Raw genomic sequence first — 27,195 nt, 5'->3', positions numbered from 1 at the left:
TTGGCAGACGTACCACGGTTAAGTATAAATGTTGTTCAGTCATTTTTCAGTTGTGTCTGACTCTTCATGACCCCATCTGAAGTTTTCTTGGCAAAGATACTGCAGTGGTTTGCCATTTCCTTCTCCAACTCCTTCTACAGATGAGGAAACTGAGGCAGAGAGGGTGAAATGACTTGCCCAGGGTCACACAGCTAGGATGTATCTGAGGTCAGATTCGAACTCAGGAAGAGGAGTCTTCCTGACTTCAGGACAGATGTTGCATCCACCTAGATGGTGACAGTGTGGCAGCATATTTTATCTTTACATTTAGGAAAGAAACCCAAGAACCTTGGATGTGGAGTCAGAGGCATATGACTTCAATGTCTTCTCTATCACTTAGCTGTATGACTTTGTTTCTTTCTTACTGTATCTCATCTTCTGTAAAGGGAGAGGGTCAAGGTGGATGGGGTGCATGCTGTCCTGGGGTGAGGGGTGGGGAAAGATGGGGAGAAAATTTTGATTTCAAATTCTTGTGGAAGTAAAGGTTGAGAACTGAAAAATAAATGAATTATATATATATATATTTAAAGGAGGGGGTTGGATTGGCTATTTAATCTTCCTTCTCAAGGAGGACCAAATGACAACACTATGTTGGGGTCAAGGTACAATGTGCCTGACTGTGACCAATCAGACCAGTATGAGCTCAGGTCAGTCACAAACAGGCCCTTCTTGGCTCTAGGCATGTCAGGGCTAGGCAGTCCTCTGCCAATGTCTTCCACGTCTTACAATCGATGTCCTTCAGGGAGACCTTGAGAGTGTCTTTGTATTGATTTTTTGACCTTGTGTGAGTTTCCTGTAAAACAGTTTTTTAGGCAAACGTACATTTGGCCACAATGTGGTCAGCCCATTGGAGTTGTGCTATGTGCAGTAGAGTTTGAATGCTAGGAATTAGATAACCCTTCAGGCCTCTTCCAGCTCTAAATATATGATTTTAGGACGAGAGGGAGAACACTTGACATTTCTCTTGAGGTCACAGAGAAGGTGGTGCAGAATTATGGCGGGAGGGATAGGTTAGCCACAAGTCAAAAGAACTTTTTGTTACTGACATGGAAAAGATGCCCAGGAACAATCAACCAAGGGGAGATTGTGGTATCTCTTACTCTGAGGGTCTTTAAACACTGGAGAGATTCTTTAGATCCTAGGATTTAGATCAGGAAGGGACCTTAGAAATCACTTAATGGTGAGTAGAATATAAACTCCTTGAGGGCAAAGATTATTGAATTTTTGTCCTTATAGCCCCAGCCCCTAGAAAACTGCCACATAAAGAGTAGGTAATTAATAAATGCTGAATACTTGTAATAAACATGAATAAATAAAGTTGAGTTGAGTACAACTTCCCCATTTTACAGAGGGGGGAAACTGAGGCCCAGAAAGGGAAAGAACCTTGTCCTAAGTCACATAGTATTCAGCCAAAAAGCAAAGTTTAGATGTGGTCATTGTTTGAGATGGGGGTATAAAATCAGGATGACTTCCTAGTCCCTGGGTTTTATCTCTTTTCTACAACTCAGTTCCCATAGGCTCATCTATAAGGGAAGGAGTCATTCCTTACTCTGATTGGTGGCTGTGCTCCCTCCCTTCTCCTAATCTTAGAAGTCATCTTACAAGTTATCATGTAAGATAGAGTGAGCTTGTGATGCAAAGAGTGCAAATACCCCACTCATTGCTTCTCTCCAGTAACTGGAAATAACTGCATGCAGGAGACACCACATCAGGCTCACAACCTATCGTATAGCAAAGTGGTGAATCCTTTCCCAGTAAAAGAGGGAAAAAGGAGCATTAAAGAGGAAAGGATATAGAGTTGGAGAGACCTGGGTGTGAATCCTGGCTCTGTTACTATCCTGGATGCGATCTGGGTCAATTCATTTTTCTTCAGGCCTCAGTGTTCATTGAAGTAGATGACCTCAAGTCTCTTTCAGTTCCAAACCTAAGATGCTTTATCAGGTTTTCCATTTCTTTTTTCAGATCCTATCAATACCACCAAGGAAGAATGTGTTAAAGCCAGCTAGCTGATGTTAAATGCTCAGCATGAGCATTTACACATTGGAAAGAGTTAAACACTACAAATCAAGGTTTGACTTTTTGTTCTTTTGATTGTTAATAATGCAGATTAGACTTAAAAGGTTTGTCTAGCATCCATTTCCACACACCCACCCCATTCCCAGAGCCAGTTGTGAGACACATAGCAGCCCACCTGCCTGGTGAATTCCCCAACCAGCTTGTGTGTTATTCCCTCTGCCCTTGGGCCTGCCTCCCTCTTTTGATGATTATTCACATTTCTTAGTCAATTTATAATTTGTACAGTGCTTTTCTCACAACAGACCTGTGACATGCATATTACAGTGCCCATTTTGCAGGTGAACAAACTAAGGCCCAACAAAATGAAATGATTTGCCCAAGGATACATCTTGTTGAATAGAAGAGTTAAGATTTGAACCCAGGTGGGGCCAAAGTGAGTCACTGCTCATTCCATTAGCGACCCCTGTTCTTCAGACAGAAGCTATTACTCTAGCACCTCTGTAACTAAAACAAAGTTCAAGGCCAAGGCATTTCCCGTTTGAAGGAAAGGGAATATCAGTCTCAGAACTAAGCGAGGGTAGTGGGCAGACGAAGACAGCCCGTGGCCGGCGTAAGCCCTGCTCAGGTAAAGGGGGGAGTCTGAGAGAAGCAAGGCTCGGGCAGAAGAAGGGAGGAGCGCACAGACACCCCCCACACACACACACCAGACCATAGCCCCCATGGAGGGCGAGGAGCAGGAGGAATCAATCAGGGTAATGAAGCCACAGCCTGCCATGCACCGCAGGGGCACCAAGGAGCTGGGGACGGTGCCAACTCTGCCAGACGGTTTGGAGGAGCTGGCCCAGGCTTGAGCGGCGGCGGTGGCAGCCGCGGCAGCGGTGGAAGCAATGCAGCCCGGTGCTGGTGGCGGCTCTGCTGAATACGACTACCTTGATGGGCCCCTTAGCAACTGCACCTTGACAACACCGAGACTCAAAAGGGGATGATCTTAAAGGTGCAGGACTCGCTTTCTTTGCTTTCACTACCCCCATGCCCATCCTTGCTTCCACTTCCACAACCAGCGGCAGAGGAGAATGGTACGGGGACGTCCTTGCAAGTACAAACTTATTGTTTGCCCTTCTGGGAATATTCAATCCAGCATCGAGGGATGATGAGGCTGTCTACCATGCCCTTACTTCAGTGCATACAGGGGAGTCAAGATTCTCATCTGCTTCTAAATGTAGTGAGCTGGGCTCTATCCTAGAAGATGGAAGGAAATGCAACAAGACGCTAGACCTAAGAAGGGACTCCCCACTTCAGATGATTGTGACAGACGAAAAGAGGCAGCAGCAAAAGCTCCTATATCCAAGTGAAATCCCATCTCTCCCCTCTTTCACTCCCTGCATCATCTCTGCCAGGACTATGGTGTAAGAATAGCAATTCTCATTGTTAACTGAATCTGCCACTGAAAGAGCTGTGTGGCCTTGAGCAAGTCACTTCACTGTGATGGGTCTTACTCCTCTGTAAAATGGGCTCACAGTTATATAGTTCTTTAAGGTTTACAAAGCATATAACAACAACCGTGTGAGATAGGAAATGTTAGTGTCATCACACTGTTTTATAGAACAAGGAGTCAACTCTTAATGACGGTAAGTCATTTGCCCAGGGTCAGGAAGCTAGTGTTAGAACAGGGATTTAAACCTAGGCCTTCTCATAGTAATCTTTCCTCTACCCTGGAGGTTGGCAAACTATAACTGTGGGCCAAATTCACCCCAAAGTCTTCAGTTAAGAATTTTTTTTACATTTTAAAATACTTGTACAAAAATAGGTGGCAGGTCAGATTAAGTCCAGAGGCCGTAGTTATTGGCCTCCTGCTCTACACTATAGGGAAGGATGGATAAGATGACTTTTGTGGGTCTCTCAAAGCTTTGTGATGCTGTAGTCCTTCCCCACCATCCCTTCATGGTACCACACTTTTCAGGCTTCAAGGGTTAACAGGGGATGTATTTATTTAGGTGTCTTTCCAGTACTGGGACAGGAGAAGAGGGGAAGGTGGGAGTGGAAGGAGGCAGCACTGCCAAGTGGTATTGTGAGCATACTAATTTGGGGAAGGAGGAAGGGAGGAAAGAAGCAGGCAAGGGGCAGCCCTGCTTTGAGGAGTCAGAATCACTTCCTATGACTGTTATCTTTGCACCCTTCACTTTCCACCTTCCCTTCCACCAGGCTTCTCCACAAACTAGCAGGTGAGTTCTTCAGAAATTCCCTAAGGGAACTAGTTAGGGGTGCAGCTCTGGGAGATACTCACCTCTCTGGCTTCTCCCCAGTATTATTTGTCCAGTATCTCAGAGAAACTGGCTCACAGCCTTGTTCAAAAAAGTGCCAACACTATTGACTCGACCTAAAGAAAAGCTGATTTGCATACTGTTTGCACATTGCTAATTAAATGTGAAAGGCTGTTATTCCCCCAGATCTGCCCCCTCCATCTTTCAGTGTTCCCCCACGCACCTCTCCCCCAAGTCCCCATCACACTCTCCCAAGGGTCTGCTGCTGCCTCTCTTCCCTTGGTATTCCCTTAGCTTTAGTTCCTCTCCCCTAAATAATCCCCTAACCTCCTTTCCCCTTCTCTCTAGTGCCCCCTAGTCCCTACTGTACCAAAAGAAGTCTTTTCCCAATGAGCTTTGTGACCATGCATGGTTTGCTCCTGTGGTTGAGAATTATAGGAAGATATACATGCACACATGTACACATGTACACATCAGTGTGTACACATGGATCAAGTCAAGTATTCATGCACAAACATTCTCAAACCATTATACATACATGTAGTCAAAAAGGAAGCAATAGTTCTAGGTGTGTCCAAGTCACACAGTACGCCTGCCTATATCTTGACTAGTATCCAACTAGTGACACATCTATGTGCCCAACTGAGTGGGGTCCCAGTAACCCAGTGGGGCTCCATCGTGCTCATGCATGACCTGCTCTCCAGGGTCCATCAGCTGCCCCTGTTCCCTCTTTTGGGAGGCAGGATATTCTGGCATCACTGCCCTGGTTCCTACCAGGGAGGAATGGCATCTAAATTCCTAGTCATAGAATAATAATAATAGCAGCTAACATATATATTGCTTACTATGTACCAGGCACTAAGTGCTTTACAATTATAGGTATCAATCCTGAGATTACTGTGATTCCCTGAATAAATTTCTGGCTCCTCTGTAACTCCTGGTGCTTGGCCTAGATTGGGATTAAAGAATTCTGTAGGCTGTTCTTGGTATGAGCTATATGTGCTGGGGAGGAGGACAGAGATAGAGGGCAATATCAGCATGGGAAGGAGGCAACTGTTTTGGACCTGACCAGTGCCAGGTTCTACCTGAGCACAGAGACAGCCTATTCTTTCTGCCCTGTCTTCCCACAACCAGGAGTCATCTGAGTAAGGGTCGTCAGAGCAGGGAGGGGAATGGGGATGTCTGGGGGATCTGGCTGGCAAGTGCCAGCTGCATGCCCCAGGCCTGCCCTGAGCCTCTTGGCTGGCAGCCACACCAACCCCCAGAGGAACTGACTTGTTCTTTGAGGGAGGAATATGGTGGAAGGGAGGTCAGGGGGGCATTTCCTGGCATGGCAGCCCATAAGGTAAAGTAGAGGTCACTAAGTCAAAGGGTCTTAGATGCTTCTGCCTTGAGGGGAATGCAGGGTGGGGCTCAGGGTGCAAAGCATGATGTCCCACACTTACTTTCTAAGTGATGACAGTGGTTTGTTATGTCCCTCCTCCAGTTGGGAAAGAAGCTGGGGGCTTCATGAAAAACCTGCCCAGATTCCCTATTCCCTGAACCTGAAGTCTATCCCAACCAGTCTGCTCTTCCCTGAGATGTTAGCAGAGACAGGAAGATATCTGAGCTTGCTGTCCTGGTAGTCACCAACTAGGGTATCACACTAGGCTCAGGACTGATGCCCAGATCTGGATACATTTAGGAACTCAGGTGTCACCCTACCCTGACAGGAACCAGAGTACTGATCCTGATGTGTCCTACCTTACCCAGAGAGGGGACAGGAGCAGCTGATGAGCCCTGAGGAGCAGACTGTGCAGAGTCATCATGGACAGGTCCATTGGGAAAAGGCCTGGGTTGGGTAAATAGATGTGTCAGTTTGTCTAGATGCAAGCAGGGATACTGTACAACATGGACACACCCTGGCCTCTTTTTAAAAATTTTTTACTATAGGCATGTGTAATGGTTTGAGAATGTCTGTGCATGCATTTGTAACCACTTGTGCATGAATAACTGATTCTGCCCATGCATGGGGATTCATGTACTCATGTGTACCTACATTTATGTGCCTTAGATTCTTAACCATCCTTCTGCCTTCTTCTAGAGATTCTCTTCTTCCTCACAGGGAAGATGGAAAGGGTGTGTGTGTAGGGGGATGTAGGCAGGGAGGGGAAAGAGGGGAAGCCGCTGGTGGGCTTGGCAGCAAAGACCTTTGGCAGCTGAACCACCAGCCTCCAATTCCCTCTTTAGGGCTGGATATTTGCCATGGCCACGGATCCCTTAACCCCAGAAGATCCCTTCTCCCTCTTCACCGAGAGGACCCGTAGATCACATCCCTACATCCCCCCCCCCTTTTCCCCTTACCAGATTCCCTATTCCCTTTCTCCCTTGATGACTCCCTCCTCCCTAGTTGCCTTCCTCCCTCTCTGTTCTTCTGGAGCCTCACATTCCTGCTAGGGTCCTCCCTGCCTATACAAGAACTAAAAGGGGGGAGCTGGGAAAGAGAAGAGGCTTGAGGGGTATGGGGTTGTTGGGGGGCGGGAAGGGCAGGGTCAGATATTGTTCAGCTTTTGCCTGAGTCCCCCTGGAGCATGGCTGCTCATTTGAAATTCCGATTTAAAGCCGAGCAAGCAAGCAGCTCTTTAAATTTCTGCATTAGCATGCCGCCCGGATGCCAGGCCAAGATGTTGGGATGGATTTGGCAGGAACGCCTCCAACAGTGGCAGGCAGTGGTGTTTGCCAGCAATAAAACAACGAATGAATAAAAGAAGGCTCGATTGGCAGTGACTGAGGCCCAGGTAGCTTGGTGAGCTGGGGGGAGGGAGGGGCACTAGTATGTGCTGACACATGTATGTATTTATGTATGTGCAGGGAGGGTTTCTGTCTCTGCCTCTGGTTGACTTCTGTTTCCGCATTAGCTAACCTAGGCCTGCAGTGGAATGTGGGGTGAAGGCATGGGTTGGCTTGGGGCCCCTTCCCCTCAGTTTCTCCCCTCCCCCCTCGGGGGGGCGATCTTCCTTCTTGGAGGGGACAGATGCTGCTTCTGATGAGGACATGGAGACTTGGCTAATGGCCTAGGCTGCCCCACTTCATTAGGGACCTGAGAACAGGTGGGGTCAGAGGGAGAGCAACATTCTGCCCATTCCCCCCCCCCAGTGGCTTCCAAAGGCATAGCTCCAGAGATTTTAAAGGAAGGCAAGGAAATTTGGGGGCGGGTGGGGGGGGGTGGCAGGGAGGTGGTGATTGGAGGGGAGTGGCAACACCTTCACCCTCCAGCCTCCTTACCCTGTAGAATCAATCCTTTCCTTACCTTCTGAGACTTGGGAGGCCAGAGCAGATTGTGTGACCAAAGCTAGGGTTCAGAAGGATGAGAGAAACAAAGAATAGGTGGTAAGGTTGGTTGGGGGGGGGGGGGGGGAGGATATCTCAAAGAGGAGGAAGAGAAAAAAGGATCATTCAGAAGGGGAGGAAATAGCCTAATCAGCCCTATCCCTCTCTCGCCCCTAATTGCTTTTCCTGCCTCCACTTCCTCCTCCCCCTCCTACCCAGAGAGGCCTATCTTAATTGAAGGGTGTGTGGTGGGTGGGGGAGGCAGTTTGGGTTGACGGAGCTCAGACTATAGGAGTGGTAAAGGCCTTGACAGAAGACTGGATACCCTCCAGAGGTCATCTGATCTGTCACAATGAAGGCAGCCCAGACTTCTTGTACTTACCTCCTTACTGGTTCTTCATATTCCCTTGGCCTTCCTTCTGCCATGCCTCCCACCTAGCTTGGGACTGTTCTCATCCTCATCTCCCCAGATATCTCCGAGGCAACAGAGACAAGTTGGAATAGGGGTGAGGTGAGAATGAGGGAGGGAGTTGTCTATTAGGCTCTGACTTCTGGGGGTGCCTCCCTCAGAGTGCTCCCTAGCAGAGAGCCCTCACCCCATACATAAGAAATCAAACAATTTAGGGGCTGAGGTAGGAGGATTGATTCATTAATCTCAAAGACTGTAACCCAGCTGAGGCTGCTGGGATCTCAGATTGTATTTTCAGGATAGTTAGTGGGTAAGGAGCAGACAGAGAGCCAGATTACTTCCAACGGGAAATGGAACCTCTGCTGGGGGGGGACTTTGGAAGGAATCTTGTCTTTTCCTGGGAAAATGAAACTCTTGATATCCTGCCCAGTGGTCTAGCATCCAAGGTCCACGTGTGGCCTGTTCTAAGTCAGATATGCCCTGAGGGGCAGGAGGGTGGAGGTGGAAGTGGAATAAAGGTGTTTGTAGGTTTAGACCAGAGAGACATCCCTCTTCTCCACATTGCCTAACTGCTCCTGAGATCTATAATCCTCCAAAATCTGGGAAAGATAGGACAAAAAAGGTACAGTCACTGCTCTGAACTCCTCTCTACCCCAGACTCCAGGCTGAGGTCCCCAGCATGGTAGCCCTGCAGGAGGTGAGGTGAAGCGCTTGTCTCTTGCTGCCTCTCCGCATTAGTCACGAGGCATTGGGCACCACCGTCTCCTAACCTAGTTCCTGGCCCTGCAGGAGCCCCTTTCCCCGCCTGAGTGTGGCACTGTCTCCAACTGGGGCCTAGTCCAGCCCAGGCCCTCACCAGTGGAGGGCTGGTTCTCCCCTTCTCTGGGTGCTTGCTGGCTGGGGTGGAGAGCTGGATTTGAAAGCTGCTCTAATATGACTAGTAAGTCCCATGTGGATTTCAGTGCCTTGGGTGGGGAAAGGGAGTAGCAGGAAGATGGAGGGGAGCCCTCCCCGCCCCAGGCGGCAAGGAGCCCAGAGCTTGTTCCATCACAGACACCCCATCTGTCTCCCACAGAAGGCTCAGATTGGGGGAGGGGGTCAGACAGAGGAGGGGCATGGGGGGGTATACACAGCTCTACTGACTAAGTGAACATGACAGTCATGTTGCTGGCAAGGGAGAAGAACTTGGTGGGGATGGGGGTGTCTGCCTCTGTCCTAGGTAAGGGGGAAGGGACATATACCTTAGCCAAGTTAGAAATGAAAGGCCAACAACCAGGTTTCCAGAGGACCAATGATGACGTATGCTCTCTCATAGAGAATCAATGCACTGAGGGTACAGAATGAGACATATTTTTGAGGCTATGGCCAGTGAGGGAATTTATTTGGCTTGACTATTCATGCTTGTTACAAGGGTTTTGGTTTTCTCTCTTTTTCTTCCATTGGGGGAGAGAAGTGGGAGGGCGATAAAATAGATTTTTATTCATTGAAAAAACAATTTTAAAAAAAAATCAAAAGTCAAACACTAAGGAAAGAGCAACAGAAGACTTTACTGGGATCCTACTCTTACCAGGCAACAGTATAATTGATTTTGGTTTCTGTCTGTATTCCTCAGCCCCCATATACCCCACTCCACATGGAAGGAGGAAAAATCCCCACTCCCTATTTGCCAACAATTCTAATATACATTTGGCAGGTAGGGAACTAGGGTTGATCCTAAGAATACCTGAGTTCAGGTCAGTGCTAGATTGATGTGGCCTTATCTCTCCTAGAATTTTATCCTCATTCATCATTTTTAGTCACCTCCTCCAGGGGTTCTTAACTTAGACCTAGGTTAAGAGCCCTAAGGGGTCCAAGAATAAATTTCAAGGTATGTGAACTTGGATAGGAAAAAAAATTATACCTTCATTTCAATATAACTTGTTTCCTTTTTAATTCCATATATTTTATTTGTTGCATTAAAAAATATTATCAAGAGAAGGGGTCCATGAGCTTTCCCAGACGATAAAGGGTCTGTGATATAGAAAAGGATAAGATTCCCTGCTCCAGGAGCTTTCTATGGAGCGTTCAGAAGAAATCTTAGCCCACTTTAGACCACTGGAAGTGGCAGAGGAGTTGTGGAAAGACAGAGACACTAGTGCACTGTCTGGTGGAACTAGCAACCATTTTTGACCTTTCTGGAAAACAATTTTCAACTGCAATAGAAAAGTCACTGAACTGTACGTACCCTGTGATCCAAGATATCACTACTGGACATATCCCAAGGAGGTCAAGGAGAGAGGAAAAGTTCCCATATATGCAAATATATTTGTAGTCACACCTTTTGTGATAGCACATAACTGGAAATAAAGTGAGTGCCTGCTAGGGAATTGCCAAACAAATTGTGGTATATGAATGTAATGTAATATTATTGTGCCTTAAGAAACAAACAGTGTGGAGTGGTAGCAGGGTGGTGGAATGGTAGCAGTGTGGTAGAGTGGTGGCAGTGTGGTGTAGTGGTTAGACAACTGGCCTCACAGTCAGTGCAACCCAGTTATTTTAAGGCACTGAGGATGTTTGATCTTAGGCAAGTTATAAAACTTCTCAGTGCCCTAGGCAACTCTCTAAGACAAGAAACTGCAGAAGACTTGCTCACACTCATTGGCAGAGGGAGTTTCCTCCCTGAGAATTCCTTTTACCAATGAGAATCATGGGTTCTGACCAAAAAAAAGGACAATTACAAATATGAAGAATTCAGAAAAATCTGTGAAGACATGTATGAATTGATGAACCAGGAGCAGCAATCTACCCTGAGACCACAGTGATGTCAAAGAAAACAATGTTGAAAGATATCCAGACTCTGATCACTGCAACGACCCAACTGTCACTTCAGAGGGCTGAAAAATGAAGCATTCTTTTCTCTTCTCTGCAGAAAGATAGTAGCCTATAAGTACAGAATGAAGTACACGTTGTTAAACATGGACAATGTCTTGATTTGTTTAATTATATTACAATGTTACAGTTGTCACAATGGAGAATTCTTTGGTGGTAGAGGAGCCACTGTGATTGGGAAGCAACATGGATAAAAAGAAATGATGACATCTATCAATATTAAAAAATGGACATAATGCAGTCAGAAAACCTGGGTTTTAGTCCCAGACTTGTCATTAACTGTGTGATCTCTTCAGATTTTTAAGCAAGTCAGTTCCCCTTTCTGGGCATGAATTTCTTCACTTTTTAAATAAAGTGGTTGCACTGAATGACCTCTAAGGTACTTTCTAGATTTAAGAATCTAGATTTAATCATCTTATCTTTCCACCCATAGGTACTTACCCAATGACCATTTTTGATTCTTCAAGCATAGCTTTGCTCCCTCATTTCCAATGTTTTGTCTTCTCTTAGGATTCCTGGGGGCAGTGGGGAAAGAGGTGGTCTCTATAGCAACAGATCAAAGACCAGGTGGTAGATTAGATGGAGACAGAGTAGAAGGGGAGAAGTGAAGGAAAAGAAAATAGGGACATGCTTGATTGATTCCTAGAACTGCTCTCCCAGCTGAGAGCTTCTCAAGTCATTCTCATTTGAACCCTGAGATCAAATATTCTTCTCCCACCTTGACTGAGGAATTCTCTATTTGTGTGTGTACCCCAGCTACCAGAGATAGAATCTGCTTTTTTGTACATTGCAGAATCAGGAGGGATTGTTTTCGCTATTTAAGAGCAACCCCAGGAGTACCTGAACTTACTCAATTATAGTGAACTTACTCATTCCATTGGTAGAGGATGCTTCCTCCTTGGGAATTCCCTTTACCAATGAAAATCATGGGTTCAGACAAAAAGAGACAATTACAAATATGAAGGACTCAGAGAAATTTGTGAAGACTTGTATGAACTGTAGTTCATTTGAAGAATACCCTAAGAAGAAGATTCCAGATCTTTCTATTATCTCTTTCTTCAGTGTTTCCCACCCTAGCCTTTTGGAAAGTGCCTTCTTAGTTTTCAACTCATTCCTTCATGCTACAGCTTACATGTTCACCTTTCTCCCTTTTGGGGCACACAAGCTGATGCCTGTCAATACCTTCTGGGAAAACAGTGCCAGGTGAACCTGAAGCAGGGGCTTTGATTATTAAAAATAAAAAGGTTGGGGGGGAGGAGTGAGAATAAAGAGATAGATATATCTCATGGTCCCTGTGAGTTATTAGAAAGAAGACACTGGTGGTTGCTAAGCAACAGGTCTCTGAAGAGGACAAGGCACACAATGTGGAACAAGGCACCATCAAATGAATATTAGAAAAACAGGAAAGGGGCAGGGGCACCCACTGGGGCCAGGTACAAGTACAGAACCAGTCGGTTCACTCTCCAGTCTAGTCCTTTTTCCAGCTTGGGGCTAGGGAGAAAAGACCTAATAGACTCCACCCCTACTATCCTTCAAGATTGGTAGTAGTGGAGTAACCTTGTTTCCGCAGCTATTCAAATACTCCTAGATTACCCTGTGGGGTCCTTAGGTGTCTTTCCTACCCAACCTTGGGGTGTGCATTCTTACATTACCTTTCGCTCCTATCGCTGTTTCTAAATAGGAAAGGGAGGAGCCAAGGTAAAAGGGGGTACCCCAGAATTCAGTTGGGTTTGACTGGTCCGAAAGAGACCTATCCTTTAGGGAGGAGAGAGGATGTTTTGTTGGAGGGGACAAACTGAGTACCTTGCAGAGGCACCTCTACGGAGGTGGGGTGGGGAGGAAAGTGAGAGCAGAGCCAAATAGTAGCATCAGATGTAGACAGAGCTGCTGCTTTTTCTTTCTAGGGAGGGGTTTTAGGAGGCAGAGGGGAGGAGAGGGCTTTGGGCAGCTTCTTCTCTACCCCTCTGGCCCATTCAGCCCCAGTTCCCTGAACCCGAAGTCCAGCATTGTGGAGACCAGAGAATGAAGATATAGAACATTAACGTATGTCAAATATAAGTGAGTGGCACCGAGGGGCATAATCTGTTTTTCTAATATGACCACAAGCAGAGTGTTAGAAGAATTAGGCCGACAGCTGCTGTGGTTTTTTTCCCTTTCTCTCTCGCTCTCTCCCTCTCCCTTCCTCCTCGGCGTTTGCACACACCAATGGCAGCAGAGCCCCGCACGCGATTTCTCTTAATCTTCCTCCGCCATCCTGCGCTCTTTCCGCAGGCGGTGCTGCGAAGCCGGCAGAGCCCAGCGTCACACCTTACTGCTCCTCAAGATTGCTCCACAGAGAGCTGAGGGAGATGGCAATTCGGCGCTGACGCCGGCTGGCAGCAGTGGGGAGGGAGGGAAGAGTAGGAGAGAAGGAGGGAGGGAAGGGGGAAGAAAGTTGGCACAGATACCAAGTTTTTCCCTAGAGAGAGATGGGGGGGGGGAAGAAAAAGGAAGGGAGAAAAGGAGGGAATGAAGAAAACGAGGGAGGGGAAAGAGAGAGAGAGAGAGAGAGAGAGAGAGAGAGAGAGAGAGAGAGAGAGAGAGAGAGAGAGAGAGAGAGAGAAAGAGAGAGAGAGATGATTAAAGTTCTCTCTTGATCTCTTACGCACAAATGCATGAGAATACCCCCTCCCCCCCTCTAACCCCAGACTCCCTCAACAATGATTCTCCATAGACCAAACTCTCTCAGGGTTCCACCCAATCCCCTGCCAGGTGCCTGTACACCCTCCCACATTCCCAATCACCCTGGAGTCTAGACTGACTCACACATGTTGTGTGTGCCCGTACTTGTGTGTGTGTGTATGTGTGTGCATGCGCATGTGTGTACGCCTGTATGTTGTCTCTGTTTTGGATCGCAGTAGAATGCAGTATGTAAATGAGATGGTTATTACCGCAATGTTCATCAAGCTGAGCCGAGAAGACATTAATAGCCTGATGAATATGCATGTGAATTTGTTAATTAAGTTAATTATTCTGCTGAAAATGCATTCGTCTTCCAAGGACATTTTCCCAATGATTTTTACATGCTCTAGCCATTAGTCATGCTATATTTTATCAGGGAAATGAGTTTGCTTAAGTTGTTAAAAAAAAAAAAAAAAGGAAAAAGAAAGAAAGGAGGAAAAAATGGGAAAGTCCAAGTGCTGTTGGAGTTGAGCGTGGGAAGGTGGCGGAGAAGGCCAGCCCTAAGTCTGAGGCCCAGCTGGGCCTTTGAAGCCTGCCCTAGATTTTTATGGGCATTTCATTCTACAATTTTTTTTTTTGCTTTTTTATGACAAACTTTTTTTTTCCAGTGCCAAATTTCCAACACATTAATTAATTGTTGTAGCCAATTAACTGTAGTTGTGCAAATGAGTTTAGCACTAATTACCATGCAGTGCCTGTAATCACATAAAAAACTTGCTGAGAGAGAGGGAGAAAGGGAGGAGAAGATAAAGGGGGAATAGAAAAAGGGGGATAATGACATGAAAGAGGAGATGTCAAGGAATGGGGTGAAAGTGGAGAGGGGAGAGAGGCTTGTCTTAAGGAGACCTTGCCACTACTACTGAGTCTGAAGTCTTTTCCAAGGGAATGGTATAGTTATTCTTACCATCTTCAAGATCAAGAGTGCCTCTTTGGAGGGAAGGGGTTGTTGGAAAAACTCAAGGTGCACTGAGAAGGAGTCTTTCTTTATGGAGGAAATGTGTTTTCAAAGAAATTCAGATTGGAAATCACTGGTTATGAAAAGTGTCCTCTCCAAGGTCTCTGGAGATCTCAGTCCCTAGTTCTCCCACATTCTAGGGCAGGAATTAGGGAGTATCACATTAAAGAAGAATCATATTTGTACCAATCATTCCCTCTGTACCATTGAATGACGACCATATCATCTACATTGTCCCAAGATGATGTCAAGGGCTAGTGGGGAAATGACGTAATGACACTTAAGTCCTGGCTTCTCAGGCTTCAAGTAATTTGGTAAGATTGGATTATCTGGCCTCCTTTGAAATGAAAGTGGTTGTCTTCCAGGAAAGAAGCAGATAGGCCGCCCAGTGGATACAGCACCAGACCTGAGAGTCAGCCGCAGATACTAGTAGTATAACTCTGAGCAAATCACCTAACCCTGTTTGACTCAGTTTCCTCATTTGTAAAATGAACTGGAGAAGGGAATGGCAAACCACTTTAGTATCTTTACCAAGAAAATGGAGGTAAGAGGTATTTTTACTGATGAAACATCAGCCAATTAGTAGCGGAGACACAGGAATGGTCAAAAAGAGTAATGAAGCTATCCCACTTAGGATCAAACTCTATAGGGGTGTGGGAATATCTGGCCAGCTAGAGATGAGGAGGCAACTAGAAAATGGCATCTCCATTCCCTGGCATACTGGTGTCAATTCTTGGTTTTCACCTGTCAGCCTCAAGCTATGCTCAGAGGCATGGGGATGGACATGGTGGTTTTCCTAATTCCTTGATGCTTGTGTAACTTGCCCATGGCTCCATTTGTCCTGGGAATTGGGGTGAGATCATAGAGTTAATGGTAGGGCTGAATGTTGTGTTGGATGGTATCCCATTGACCACATTCAGCAATGGAAGCTACTTCACTTGTCATGCATAAATGAACAAGAATCCTCAACCCTGGACCATATCTCCTTTCCTTCTCCTTAGCAAAGGGCCCCTCTTATCTTTAGGACCTACCTCCAGATCACAGTGAGTTGAATATCCAGCGACTTCTTCCTCCTAAGCAAAAGAGCAAAAAGACCTCCCTCCACATTTCTAGTTGTTCCCAGTTGTCTTTTGCCTCTCATACAAGCCTGCCTTTGCATGGAGGGCCCAAAGGTGTTCTACCTCAGCCCATGCTATTCTCTTATTTTACTTGAGCTTACACATTCATCTCCCTTTTACTCTAGTCAACTGAGGAAACATGTGTCTTCTATCTTGTTTTACATTTTTTATAGGACAGACTTGTCTAGAGGTATGGGAAAGGATAAGATTGTCTTTTGAGTGTGTATGGATACAGTGCCCAAAGCACTGCCCTTAGTAGGGAGAATGTAGCCTTGGGTGGCTGGGTGGGATGCTAAGCTACTAAAATCACAGATCCACTGAGCTGCTCCACCCTCTGGGGAGCTGTGAAAGTGACCAAAGGAAACTACACTATTGTAGAGGAGCTGTGTGGGTTGGCTCTAGAAACCTAGCCTATCCCAGATAGAGAAGAATCCAGAGAAGAGGAAGCCACAGAACTCCGTCAGTCTCCCATTCCTATGATTCATAACTGCTCAAGGAAATTAGGGCAGCTAGGTGGCACAGCAGATAAAACAATGGACCTAGAGCCAGGAAGACCTGAGTTCAAATTCAGCCTCAGATATGAGTTAGTTGTGTGACCTTGGACAAGTCACTTAACCTCTGTTCACCTTAGTTTCTTGCTCTTTCAAATGGGGAAAATAATGGCACTTACCTCCCAGGTTTGTTGTGATGATAAAGTGAGATAATATTTATAAAAATGTTTTGCAAACTTTAAAGTGCTATATAAATGCTATCACACAACCTCCAACTCTCTTGCTGTCATCTTACTGTATTTCCTCTCTTCTTAGTGGAGGCAGGGGACAGAAGGCAGGTCATGATCTTTATCAAGATCTTAAAACTCAGTATTATGAGGAATGGCTTCTCCTTCCTCTCTTCTGGGGAGGCCACCTCTGAAGCTGACTGGGACCTTGTGTTTGCAGAGAGAATAAGAAACCGCCACAGAATCTGTCAGAAATAGATCAGAGATGAGAGGCCTCCAGGAGATGATGGGCCTAGATGGATATGCAGGAGGGAACACACCCTTTCCCCTGCCCGAAAAAACACAGTTGAGTAATGGCCTTAGATGAACTCTTCACTGTTTCTATTTGGTCATCCCCAGTCCTGACATTGGACTTGGAAGAAGCATAAGGGCAGAAAGAATCAATATTGTCTGCCATGCTTGGCAGCAGGCATTATCCATTTAGCTCTGCATGTCTAGTTGGCACTCCATGAGCCTAACCCCTCCACTTGGCCACAGGACCCTTGGGTTTGGGTTAAAATGATGTCTCTATAACCATTTTTGTGTGAGGTTTCACCAAATTTAAATCCTAGCCTCTTCTATCCTTTAGATGCTTCTGGTTGGGTGTATCAGTTACTCATCCCTCCAGTTCTAGCTGTACCCTTCTCAGGCTCCCCTCTTGGGCCCAGTGTCAAACCCAGTCAACCAAATTCAGGTCATTAGATATTTCCAGGGAGGTGAATAACCTCTGCCCATCTAGCTTCCAAAGGAGCTAAGGATGTTACTGAAAAAACTCCTGTCCAACCATTGTGAAAGCCTAAGAGAAAGGAGATCACTTGGGTACCAAATGCTGGAAACAGCATGAACGAGGGATTAAGAGGGTATCCTTATTGTATCCCATCCTATTCCACCAGGCTCAAGTGCTCCTACTGCTCACCTTAGCCATCTACAGGCAAGAGAGGGTTAAAGATATGGTATGGGCAAGCTATAAATTTCCAATCAGAGTGTGGGGAGAGCAGGACTTGGGGGGGGGGGGTCTTGTTTGGGGTGTGGGGGGGAACTGGGAAAAAGCCAGGAGGTTGTCTCTAGGTAACAATAAACACTGCGAGCTAGGAGCAGCTGTTACACTTACTCTCTCTGCATCACAATGCTGAAATAACACTAATAAACCAGCGTGCCCCAACGAACGGGCATACACTCAGACACTCGGTGCTCAACCCAGCAGTGACACTAGCCCTCCTACCTCTATCCTAGAGGACTGCCCTCTGCCCAGTTCTCTCTTTGGAGTCCCAGTTCAAGGCATGACAGCAGCTAGACCATTCAATGTCTTAGGCATCTTATGGGGAATGAGAACAGATAGACCCCTTGGGCTGGAGTTCCTTGAGATGGGAGGAGAAGCTGGGAGTTCTGTGTAGAGATCTTAGGGGCATGTGTTTGAGGGAAAAAGAAACAGGAGAGATGAGGGACAGATGACAACTTATCTGTGTCCCAGATTAGGGGTATATATGTATGTATGTGTGTGTGCGCGCGCGTGAGTACATGCGTGCGTGCATGCGTGTGTGTGTGAAGTACCCAGGATGGGAGAAGGATGACAGACAGGTCAGAGAATCTGGGCACTGGGTAGGAGTGGGGGTAGAAGAGTCAAGAGAATTAGGGGGTGAGGAGGAAGACAGCAGTGAATAGGACATCCAGGAGTATGCCTTCAGTGCTTTCCTGAGGCTAAGCCTCTTTACTCCTGTCCTGATCCCACCTTGATTCTCAGCAGCACTATCTTGATATGTAACATCAAGTCTGGTGTTGGTTTGGGACTGAACTTTATTCTGGAATCACCCGAGGTTCATGATCCTGCCAAGCCAGGCCTATCTGCTGCCAGGATGAGAGGAGATGGTGAGGAGGTGGATGAGGACCAGCCCTGTTTGTGGGCACAGATACGGAGTGGCTGGTCTGTTCTTCTCTCCACCCTGAAGCCACCTCTGGATTTCTAGGAATATTCACAAGCAGAAGTGCCCCATGCCTCAGCTGGAGAGCAGAGCTACTGACAGAAAGGAACAGGAAGAGACAAATGAAGTAGGGTCATCACCTGATGGAGAACCTCAGGCTCATGCTCCTCCCTTCCCACAGCCCTCCCCTCTTCCCATTTCACAAGGAGCAGAGATTCTCATGGACCAAGATAAGATTCCTAACTACTACAAATCTGTGGGATAAAGAATCATTAGGCTGTATTTCCCTACATTAAAAGAGGAGGACCATGCTTCATCATGGATGGGTACCCCGGGGATGGACACTCAAATCTGTCTTTTCTCTGGGTAGGCAAGTAGTCAAGGCCCTATAGGCTGTTGGACAGCGGTGCAGCAGATACAGCACCAAGACTGGTGTCAGGGAAGAGCTGGGTTCAAATCTGGCCTTATTATGTGACCCTGGACAAGTCATTTAACCCTGTTTGCCTCAGTTTCCTCATCTGTAAAATGATCTGGAGAAGGAAATGGCAAACCACTCCAGTAGCTTTGCCAAGAAAACCCCAAATGGGGTCACAAAGAGTCATACATGACTGAAACAAACGAGCAAGAAGGCCCTAATTTCTTAGCTACTTTTTCTGCTCTCAGTACTGGTGCCCCCTCATCCTGTAATAAAGAAGCTAAGTGGCATAGATAAGAGCATTGAACCTGGGGTCATGAAGACCTGAGTTCTAATTCTGCTTTAGATATTTACTAGCTGTATGGCCCTGGGTAAATTTAACCTCTCTCAGTCTCATTTGTAAAATGAAGATAATAACAGAAACTACCTCATAGTGTTGTAAGGATCAGACGAGATAACAAGTAATGGACTTTGCAAACCTTAAAGGGCTATGTAAATGCTAGCTGTCATCACCAATGGGGGTCGTGTTTCTGAAGAGAAAAAGAGAAAGAAAGAATGCAGTATTTGGCACAGTGCTAGGCACTAGCACATAGTAGGCACTTTATAAATGACAGCAGACTAGCTGACAGTCGCAGGTCCGACCCCAAGGAGTGAGGTGGGAAGTGGTACAGGAAGAGGCTATGCGCTTCTTGAGAACGCAGTCTCATTCATTTCTTCCTGTTCCTCTAACTCTGCTGACTCTGACAACCACTTTTTCTTCCATCTTTACCCTGGACATCTCAACCCCTCTAATTTGGGCACAGATAAATAGCCACCCATCCTTCCCACTCTTTTTTCTCCCCTTTCTCTCTTCTCCCTGCTTTGGAGGGCCGTTTATGTCTCTATGTCAACCCTTCCTGTCATATATATTCTCAACTACCTGGGTACATATCAAAATGAGAACTACCTTTTCAGCCCCAATTCTGCCTCCTTTGGTGTTTATTTCCAGGGAACTGACTAGCAAACTCTGCTGGTAAACCCTTTAAATGCTGTCTTCTCTTTAGGAAGCCACCTCACCCTTCCACCCAGCAGCCACAGTTCAGGACCGGTACACAGAGGGGCGCAGCTGAGACTCTTGTAAGGCATACTGGGGTCATGAGACCATAGGGTTGGAGGATACCTGGTAAGGCAAATTCAGTGCTTCTCCTGTATACTGTCCTCTCACTTCATGCAGGGATTTTTCTTTACGACATCTTATTATCCCATTTCATAGCCACCTTCCCCAACAAGGAGCTAGGTGCTAGATCAGACCTCATCTTCTGGTTGTGTTCATGTGCTGCTTCTGCTTCTGAGTCACCAAAACCTTAAATTCCATGGAACTGCTGGCACCCTCATCTTACCCCAGTGGACCGGCAGATGCATAACCAGAGAACCCCAGCCCCTGAAAAATCTGACCCCAGTTCATTTCCCCTGTTCCCAGGAATCCGCAGTGCAGAACCAATGAAGGAGAATGAACAAGCAAGAGACTGTGAGAATGAGAAAGACACCCCAGCATGTACTCCGTGTTGGAGCAAAGCAAAGCCCGGCTTGCTTGTGCTGTTGAGAGGGATAGCCAGAAAAGCTGGCACAGGGGGGCACACAGCTTTGTTGGCATGAGAGAGGAAGAGGGATGAGAGGGTGGAGGCTGCTCCAGGAGCAGGCATCTCCGTCTGGTTCTTTCTGGTGACTCTTTCTCCCTCTGCCTCAGTCTTTCTCCCTGGGTGCTGGTGAGCAATGTGGTTTTGTCATCTCTACCCTTCTTTTCTCAGACCTCCCCACTACCTGCTTTCCTTCCTTTTCCTTAACTTTAGGAGCCAGCTGGGATGGAGAGCTGGGAAAAGGGAATCTTCAAAAATTCACTAGGATCTGGGAATGGCTGGGATTCATCATAACCAACGGGACAGTAATTTCCTTAGCTAATTCTGAGCCATCCAGTTGTCATCCAGTCTGGTCCTGAGGAATCTGCTTCTCTTCTCCAGCCATCAGTTTCCCTATTTGTAAAACAAGGGCCTTGGACTTACTATGAATGATATTTAAGATCCTTTCTATCTTTGTATAAAAAAGATGGGAGAGGCATAGTTAGACAACAATTGTTTGGGGGGAAAAAAGGTCTGAGTAGTCCAAACATTCTGGAAAGCAATCTGGAACTATGCCCAAAAGGCTATTGAACTGTGCATATTTGACCCAGCAATACTTCTACTAGGGCTATACCCCAAGGAGATTAAAAAAAAATAAAAGGACCCCTATGTACAAAAATATTTATGGCAGTTCTTTTTGTGGTGGTAAAGAATTGGAAACTGAGGGGATGCCCATCAATTGGGAAATGGCTGAACAAGTTGTGGTATATGAATGTAATGGAATACTATTGTGCTATAACAAATGATGAAGGGAATAGTTTCAGAAAAACCTGGAAAGACTTGTATAAACTGATGAAAAGTGAAGTAAGTAGAACCAGGATTCTACACAGTAATAGCAATATCATAAAGATAATCAACTCTGAAACTTAGTAACTCTGATGGACACAATGAACCACAACCCCAAAGGACTCATGAAGAGATATTCTATTCACCTCCAGAAAGAGAACCAATGGACACAGGGTACAGATGGAAGCATTTTTTTTCTTTCTTGATTCTTTTTTTGGGGGTAGGAGGGGACAGAAACAGGCTAGTGTAGAAACTCATTTTGCATGTCTATACATATCTGTAATAGGTTTTGTTTTTCTTGCCTTTTCACTGGGGTAAGGAGAGAATATGGAACTGAAAAAAAGTCTCTGCTTAAAAAATTAAGAAAAAAGATCTAGGATTTTTGGTGGGACTCTAAGCTCAATATGAGTTGACATTACAATGACAGGGAAAAATTAGCTAACTTGACTTTGGGCTTCATTAAGAGAGGTATAGCTTCCAGGAATAAGGAGATTTGCACCACACTAGTCATTCACTGTACCACAGCACTCCGCTTTGGTCAGACCACATGTCAAGACTATTGTGTCTAGTTCTGGACACCACAGTTCAGGAAGGACATGGATAAGGTAGGGAATGTCCAAAGGAAAGTCCCTGGGATGGTGATGGACCTCAAGCTCATATATGTCTTATAAAGATAGAAAAAACTGGGCAATATTTATTTAGCTTGGAGAAAAGAAGACTTGGAATATGACAGTTGTCTTCTAGTATTTGTAGGGCTTTCACATGAAAAAGAGATTAAAATTCTTAACTCTGGCCCAGAGTTAAGAAATAGATGCTACTCATGGAAATAATAAAGAAGTACATTCAAACTTAGTTAGGAAATAATTTCCTGACAATTACAGTTTTTGAAAAAGAGAACTGGCTGCATCAAAGACATAGAGGGTCTCACTTATTAGAGGTCTTTAAGTAAACACTGAGTCAACATTTTTATATACTGTTGTGACAAATTTTCAGGCATGAGTTGGACTAGATTGTCAATGAAGTTCTTAAAAATTCTGAAATTTTGTGATTCTCTTCTCTAAGACAGACAGTATTCCAGTAGAATGCTTAGACCTCTGAGTTTAATCCCTACCTTGTTCTCTTGCTTACCCCCAAGGCTAGGCCCCATGTGCAAAGATTCTTCTCAAAGATTCTTCTCTGTCCCAGATGGTGACAGTCCTCATACATGGGTGGCAACCTCTGCCTACCCATTCAGGGTTGGGAAAGGATAAGGTTTGTGGGGACTGTGAGGAATTCAAATTGAAGTGATATGGGTGTTTAGGGAGCCTTTTGAATAATTTCAAATGCCTGTGTAAGAGGACTGAGTATGAAAAGAAAACAGGAGAGTGAAGAGGAGGGGGCTGGGCTTGTAAAAATCTGCCCTTTCCCTTAGTCCTAACATGTCCTTCCCACTAAGTGCTCTCCCCCTTCATTCCAGAGCAGGAATCAGCTCTGTAAACAACCACCACAAAATAAATTCCCCAACCAACACTAAATATTAATGCTTTGCCCTACATTGAATGGCCAGCCTCTGATGGGGGCCTCAGGCTACACAGCTCTCTAAGTTCTACTGGAGGGAGTAGCTTTCATTCCTCCAATCCCATCTTAGTTTCCCCAGATGACAGCATTCCCCTCAGCCCACAACTCCTGGCAAGATTTTTTCTGCTAGCCACTGTCAACAGGCTGGAAGTGGGTGAGAAGGCATTTCCCCTACCCCCCCCTTAGAGGGTAGAGGTAGAGGGGAGGATGGGGCCTGTCAGTCTTGGTCTCTGATGGGCATTCGTGGAAGGCAGATTCTAGATAATCAAGGGTAAGAAGGATTTAGCAGGCAGAATCCTGCCGCTAGGCACTAAGATGGATGCTGGTGGAAGAGCCAGGGCCCTGGAGTAGAAAGGGCACTTGGGAGACGAAATGGGATGTTGGGCAAAGAGACAACCCTGGAGAGGGTTTTGGGGAATAGGACAGAAGCACATAGATAGAACTTCTTTCCAAGTAACCTCTGTCTCACCATTCTGCTACCTGCCTACCTTATTACTCTGGCACCACCATGGCCTGATGAAGCAAAGAATGGAGAATGCTTATCACATGTGGAGAGGTGGGATGATGTCAGGAAATGCCTCCCTCAGATTAAAGTGCCCTAGCAGACTGTTGCCAGAACCTAGTGGGCAAGTCCCCTTCTTCCCTGCTGGTAAAGGAGGCAAAGGATAGGTAACATTCTATACTTTGCAAAAAGCTTCCTTGACAGTGCCTATTAATGACACAGAGGACATTAACAGAGGGGTCAAGGTGAGGGTTTTGGGGGGAGCGAGGGGGTGGAGCAAAAATACTGATTTAGGGTAAAGCTTAACTAACTTTGAATTTGGACTTAAGGTCAGGGGTGGGAGGGTAGAGGCATGAGAGAAACACTGACATACTGCTTCTTAACTGATATAACCTTAATTGCTTGATAGGATGGACAGGAAATGACTTACCTTTGGTCCCATAACTGGTCAGTATCAAAGACAGAATTTGAACTTAGATTTCTCCAAGTCTAGTATTCTTTCTATTTTGCTATATTATTCTTCTGTAACATGATTCTTCTTGGAGCTAGATTCAGGGTCCTTAACCTTTCTTTTGTATGGTAGGGCGCCCCCACTCCCTTTGGCAGTCTAGTGAAAGCTATGGTTCCTTCTCAGAATAATGGTTTTTTCTTCTTCAAATTCATAATGGAAGGAAATGCAGAATTTTAGTTAGAGGTTAGTGAAAATAAGTATGTAATAATTTTTCCATCCAAACTCATACCCCTTAAAATCTATCCATGAATCTCAGGTTAAGAAGCCCTGGTTTAAATATTGGTGAGAATAAGAGAGATGAAATGACATCTGGAAATTGGCAGATGAGGGAAATGCCAATATCTTCAACACTCCATAAAAGTTGTACTAGCATCCCTTTCTCTCTCTCCCCATCTCCACTTTCCTAACTCATGATGCTTTTTAGACATTTCCAATTTGATGTCCCAATGACATCTGAAAGGCAATATGTCCAAAATGGAACTCCTATCTTTCTCCTCCAAACTCAGCCTTCTTATCGTCCCAATTTCTTTCAAAGGCACCACTATTCTTCTAGACATACACGTTCACAATTTGAATCATCCTTGACTATTTACTCCTCTTTAAAAGGCAGCACTACATAGGAAATAGAGAAGTGGACCTGGGAGTCAGAAAGACCTCCGTTCAAATCCCACCTCAAATACTAGTTGTATGGCCCTCAACATATCATCTAACTTCCCTTGGCCTTGGTTCCTCATCTGTAAAATGACGAGTTGGACTAGAGGGCCTCTAAGGGCTCTTCCAGTCCTAAATCTATGTCAACTTACCCCTAAATCCAACCAGTCACAACACCTTTCCCATCTGTCCCTATCTTTCTATTCACTTGGCTCCAGATTTAGTTCAGGCCTTTATCATCTCTTGTCTAGACCATTACAATAGTCTCCCCAGCCTCCAGTCTCTTACCTCTCCAACTACCAAAGTAATAATCTTTAAGCACAGATCTCCCGATTGTTTCTAGGATCAAATAAAAATTCCTCTATTTGGCATTCACGGCCCTTTACTATCTGAGCTTACCCTTTTAGACATATATTACTCTTCTTCAAGGATGCTATCTTCCAATGAAATGGGCTTACTTGTTGTCCCTCGGATACAAAATTCCCATTTCCTACCCTCATGCTTTTGCCCAGGCTGTCCCGTACATTCCCTCCTCACTTCTACCTCTTAGAGTCACAGGACTGTAGATTTAGATCTGGAAGGGACTGCAAAGGTCATCTATTCCAATTCTCTCATTTTACGGATAAGGAATCCCCTAGCCTCCATCAAAGTTCTACTAAACTTTTATATCCTGCACGAGGACTCTCACGATCCCTTCAGTTGCTGTACTTTTCTTTCCCAAAATTACTTTTGTATATATTTTGTGGGCAAGTAAGTGGCTCAGTGGATAGAATGTCTGGCCTGGAATCAGAAAGACATCTTCCTAGTTCAAATCTGGTCTCCGACATTTACTAGCTTAACCCTGTTTGCCTCCGTTTCCTCATCTGTCAAATGAGCTGGAGGAGGAAATGGTGATCCACTCCAGTAGCTTTGCCAAGAAAACCCTAATCAGGGTCACAGAGAGTCGGACAAGGCAGAAACACTGAACAACAACAAAATATAATTTGCATTTACTTATATGTGTCACTGTTGTTTAAACCGATAGAATGTACTAAGGTCCTGGAGGGAACACACAGCTGAAACGTAAAAAATGCTTGTTGGCTGAGGGTTTGTGTGAGGAAGGGAAGCAGGGGGCGCTGCAGTTCTCCCCCTCTCCCCTACCCCTTCTTCAACACATCTTCCGTGCACATGCTCACTCTAACAATACATAGGGCAATACTTCCACACCTTTTGTAGAAGGTTTAATAAGTGGCTGTGGCCAAAAAAAAGCTCATTACCTGGTGGTCAGCCTCCCTGAACTTGGCTAGCCAAGCCTGCTGATGACAGTGCATTGCTAAGTAAGGATTTAGAACGTTTCCAGCTTGGTAGGACCTGCCAGGACTCACCCTCAGCTGGCACAGGCTTCCAAAAGCCTGGGGTCACATCCATAACCCAGAAAGGCACTGGAGAAGGACTTTAGTGAGTAAGCCTCCCCTTGTCTTTCTGAAAATGCCAGCAGCAGGAACTCAAAGCAGGCCCCAGGGACAGGATTTGCACCAAAAATGCCCATGTTGTAAAGTAAAAATGAATTGGGTTGGCCTCATTTGCATAGTATTTTGCATTTAATCTCCATGGTACTCATTTCATGTCAAAATGCACAGAAATGTCCCCAGGCATTATCCCTCTACCCATAGAACCCTATTCTCTCCAAATGCCCTATCCCTCACCCTGACCTCCCTGGACCTCTGTGCCTCTGCTCATCAAATTCTCCTAACCTCCCTTGGGTTAGACTGGACAGGCCCAAACTGACAAAACTCCTGGCTGGGCTCTGTACAGAGACTTGAACCTTCAACAACTTTACTCCTTATCCCTGTTCCAGCTCAGTGCATGAGATTTCTCCTGGGCCTGAGCAGGCTGACGATGCCCCATCCTGACTGGAAAGGGGTTGGTGAGAATCCTGGCACCTCCTCCACCTCTTTGCTTTTGGTGCCAAAGCACAAAGTGGCCGGTGATTGATGGGCCTGAGCTCCCGGTAACCGCACCCAGTGGCCCAATCCTCCTCCCTTCTCCAATCCCTCCCCTGTCCCTATTCAGAGATCAGATTGTCTCATGTCGGTCCCTGAGGTCCCATTAATTAAAAATACATCCAATTAAATGGCAGGTGAAAACGTGCTATCGGAGCTCTTCCCCCCCAACATCTAGCCCAGGCTCTCCCCTACCCCCCCCGCCCTTAAAGGCTCAGCTGTGCTTTGAGCTGAGAAAAAAAAAATACAGAGATAGAGAGGAGGAAAGTGTGTGTATGTCGGGGGGTGTTTGAACCTCTGCCAGGGTAGCATGTGCCAGCCTGGGAGGGTGGCATCATGCCCTGGTGTCTAATTTCTGTGGGTGTGAGGAGGTCTCATCAGCTGGGCACCTACCCCTTCATCTCTTAAAGGGGCAGGGGGGCACTGAAACTCACAGTTTCCTTTTACTTGAGCAAGGACAGCTAGGGGAGATGCAAATGGTGGGAGGGCTTTGGGGCAGCCAGAGAAGGAATCAAGCATCCTGGTGTCTTTGGTATGTCCCCCTCTATTCCTTGCCCCACCCCCAATATGGGAAGGAGATAATGAGGAGCCGCCTGGGAACCCAGGTGGCAGAGTATGGTGCTGTTCCCATGTCCAGCTGTGCTTGCCCCATGCCCCCTGAAAAGATGGGCAAGGAATGGGGGCGGGGAAAAGATGCTGTACATCGATCAGATAGACGCAAAAGACAGAAACAGAAAGCAGATGGATAGGGCAGGCAAAGTGGC

At 45.9% G+C, this 27,195-nt stretch overlaps 1 protein-coding gene and 1 long non-coding RNA gene across 2 annotated transcripts in view; both read right to left on the bottom strand.

Annotated features, from left to right (window-relative positions):
• Nucleotides 1-9,394: 9,394 nt before the first annotated feature.
• Nucleotides 9,395-14,967, bottom strand: LOC140528444 (uncharacterized). The gene is made up of 4 exons (XR_011975189.1): nucleotides 14,528-14,967; nucleotides 13,106-13,360; nucleotides 11,344-11,445; nucleotides 9,395-10,954 (listed from the first exon to the last, which is right to left on the bottom strand). It is a non-coding gene; the product is annotated as an uncharacterized lncRNA (long non-coding RNA).
• A 3,262-nt stretch (nucleotides 14,968-18,229) lies between these two features.
• Nucleotides 18,230-27,195, bottom strand: part of CDK12 (cyclin dependent kinase 12) — a 68,315-nt gene continuing 59,349 nt past the window's right edge. Inside the window, exons 16-17 of the transcript XR_011975188.1 lie at nucleotides 19,267-19,317; nucleotides 18,230-18,464 (exon numbers count right to left, since the gene is read on the bottom strand). The gene's annotated coding sequence lies outside the window, so the exon portion shown is untranslated. The remainder of the gene's footprint in view (nucleotides 18,465-19,266; nucleotides 19,318-27,195) is intronic.

The sequence above is a fragment of the Notamacropus eugenii genome, chromosome 2, assembly GCF_028372415.1.
Source record: "Notamacropus eugenii isolate mMacEug1 chromosome 2, mMacEug1.pri_v2, whole genome shotgun sequence".
Lineage (NCBI taxonomy): Eukaryota > Metazoa > Chordata > Mammalia > Diprotodontia > Macropodidae > Notamacropus > Notamacropus eugenii.
The sequence above is the reverse complement of the archived record's forward strand: the minus strand, read 5'-3'. Positions and strand labels throughout refer to the sequence as shown.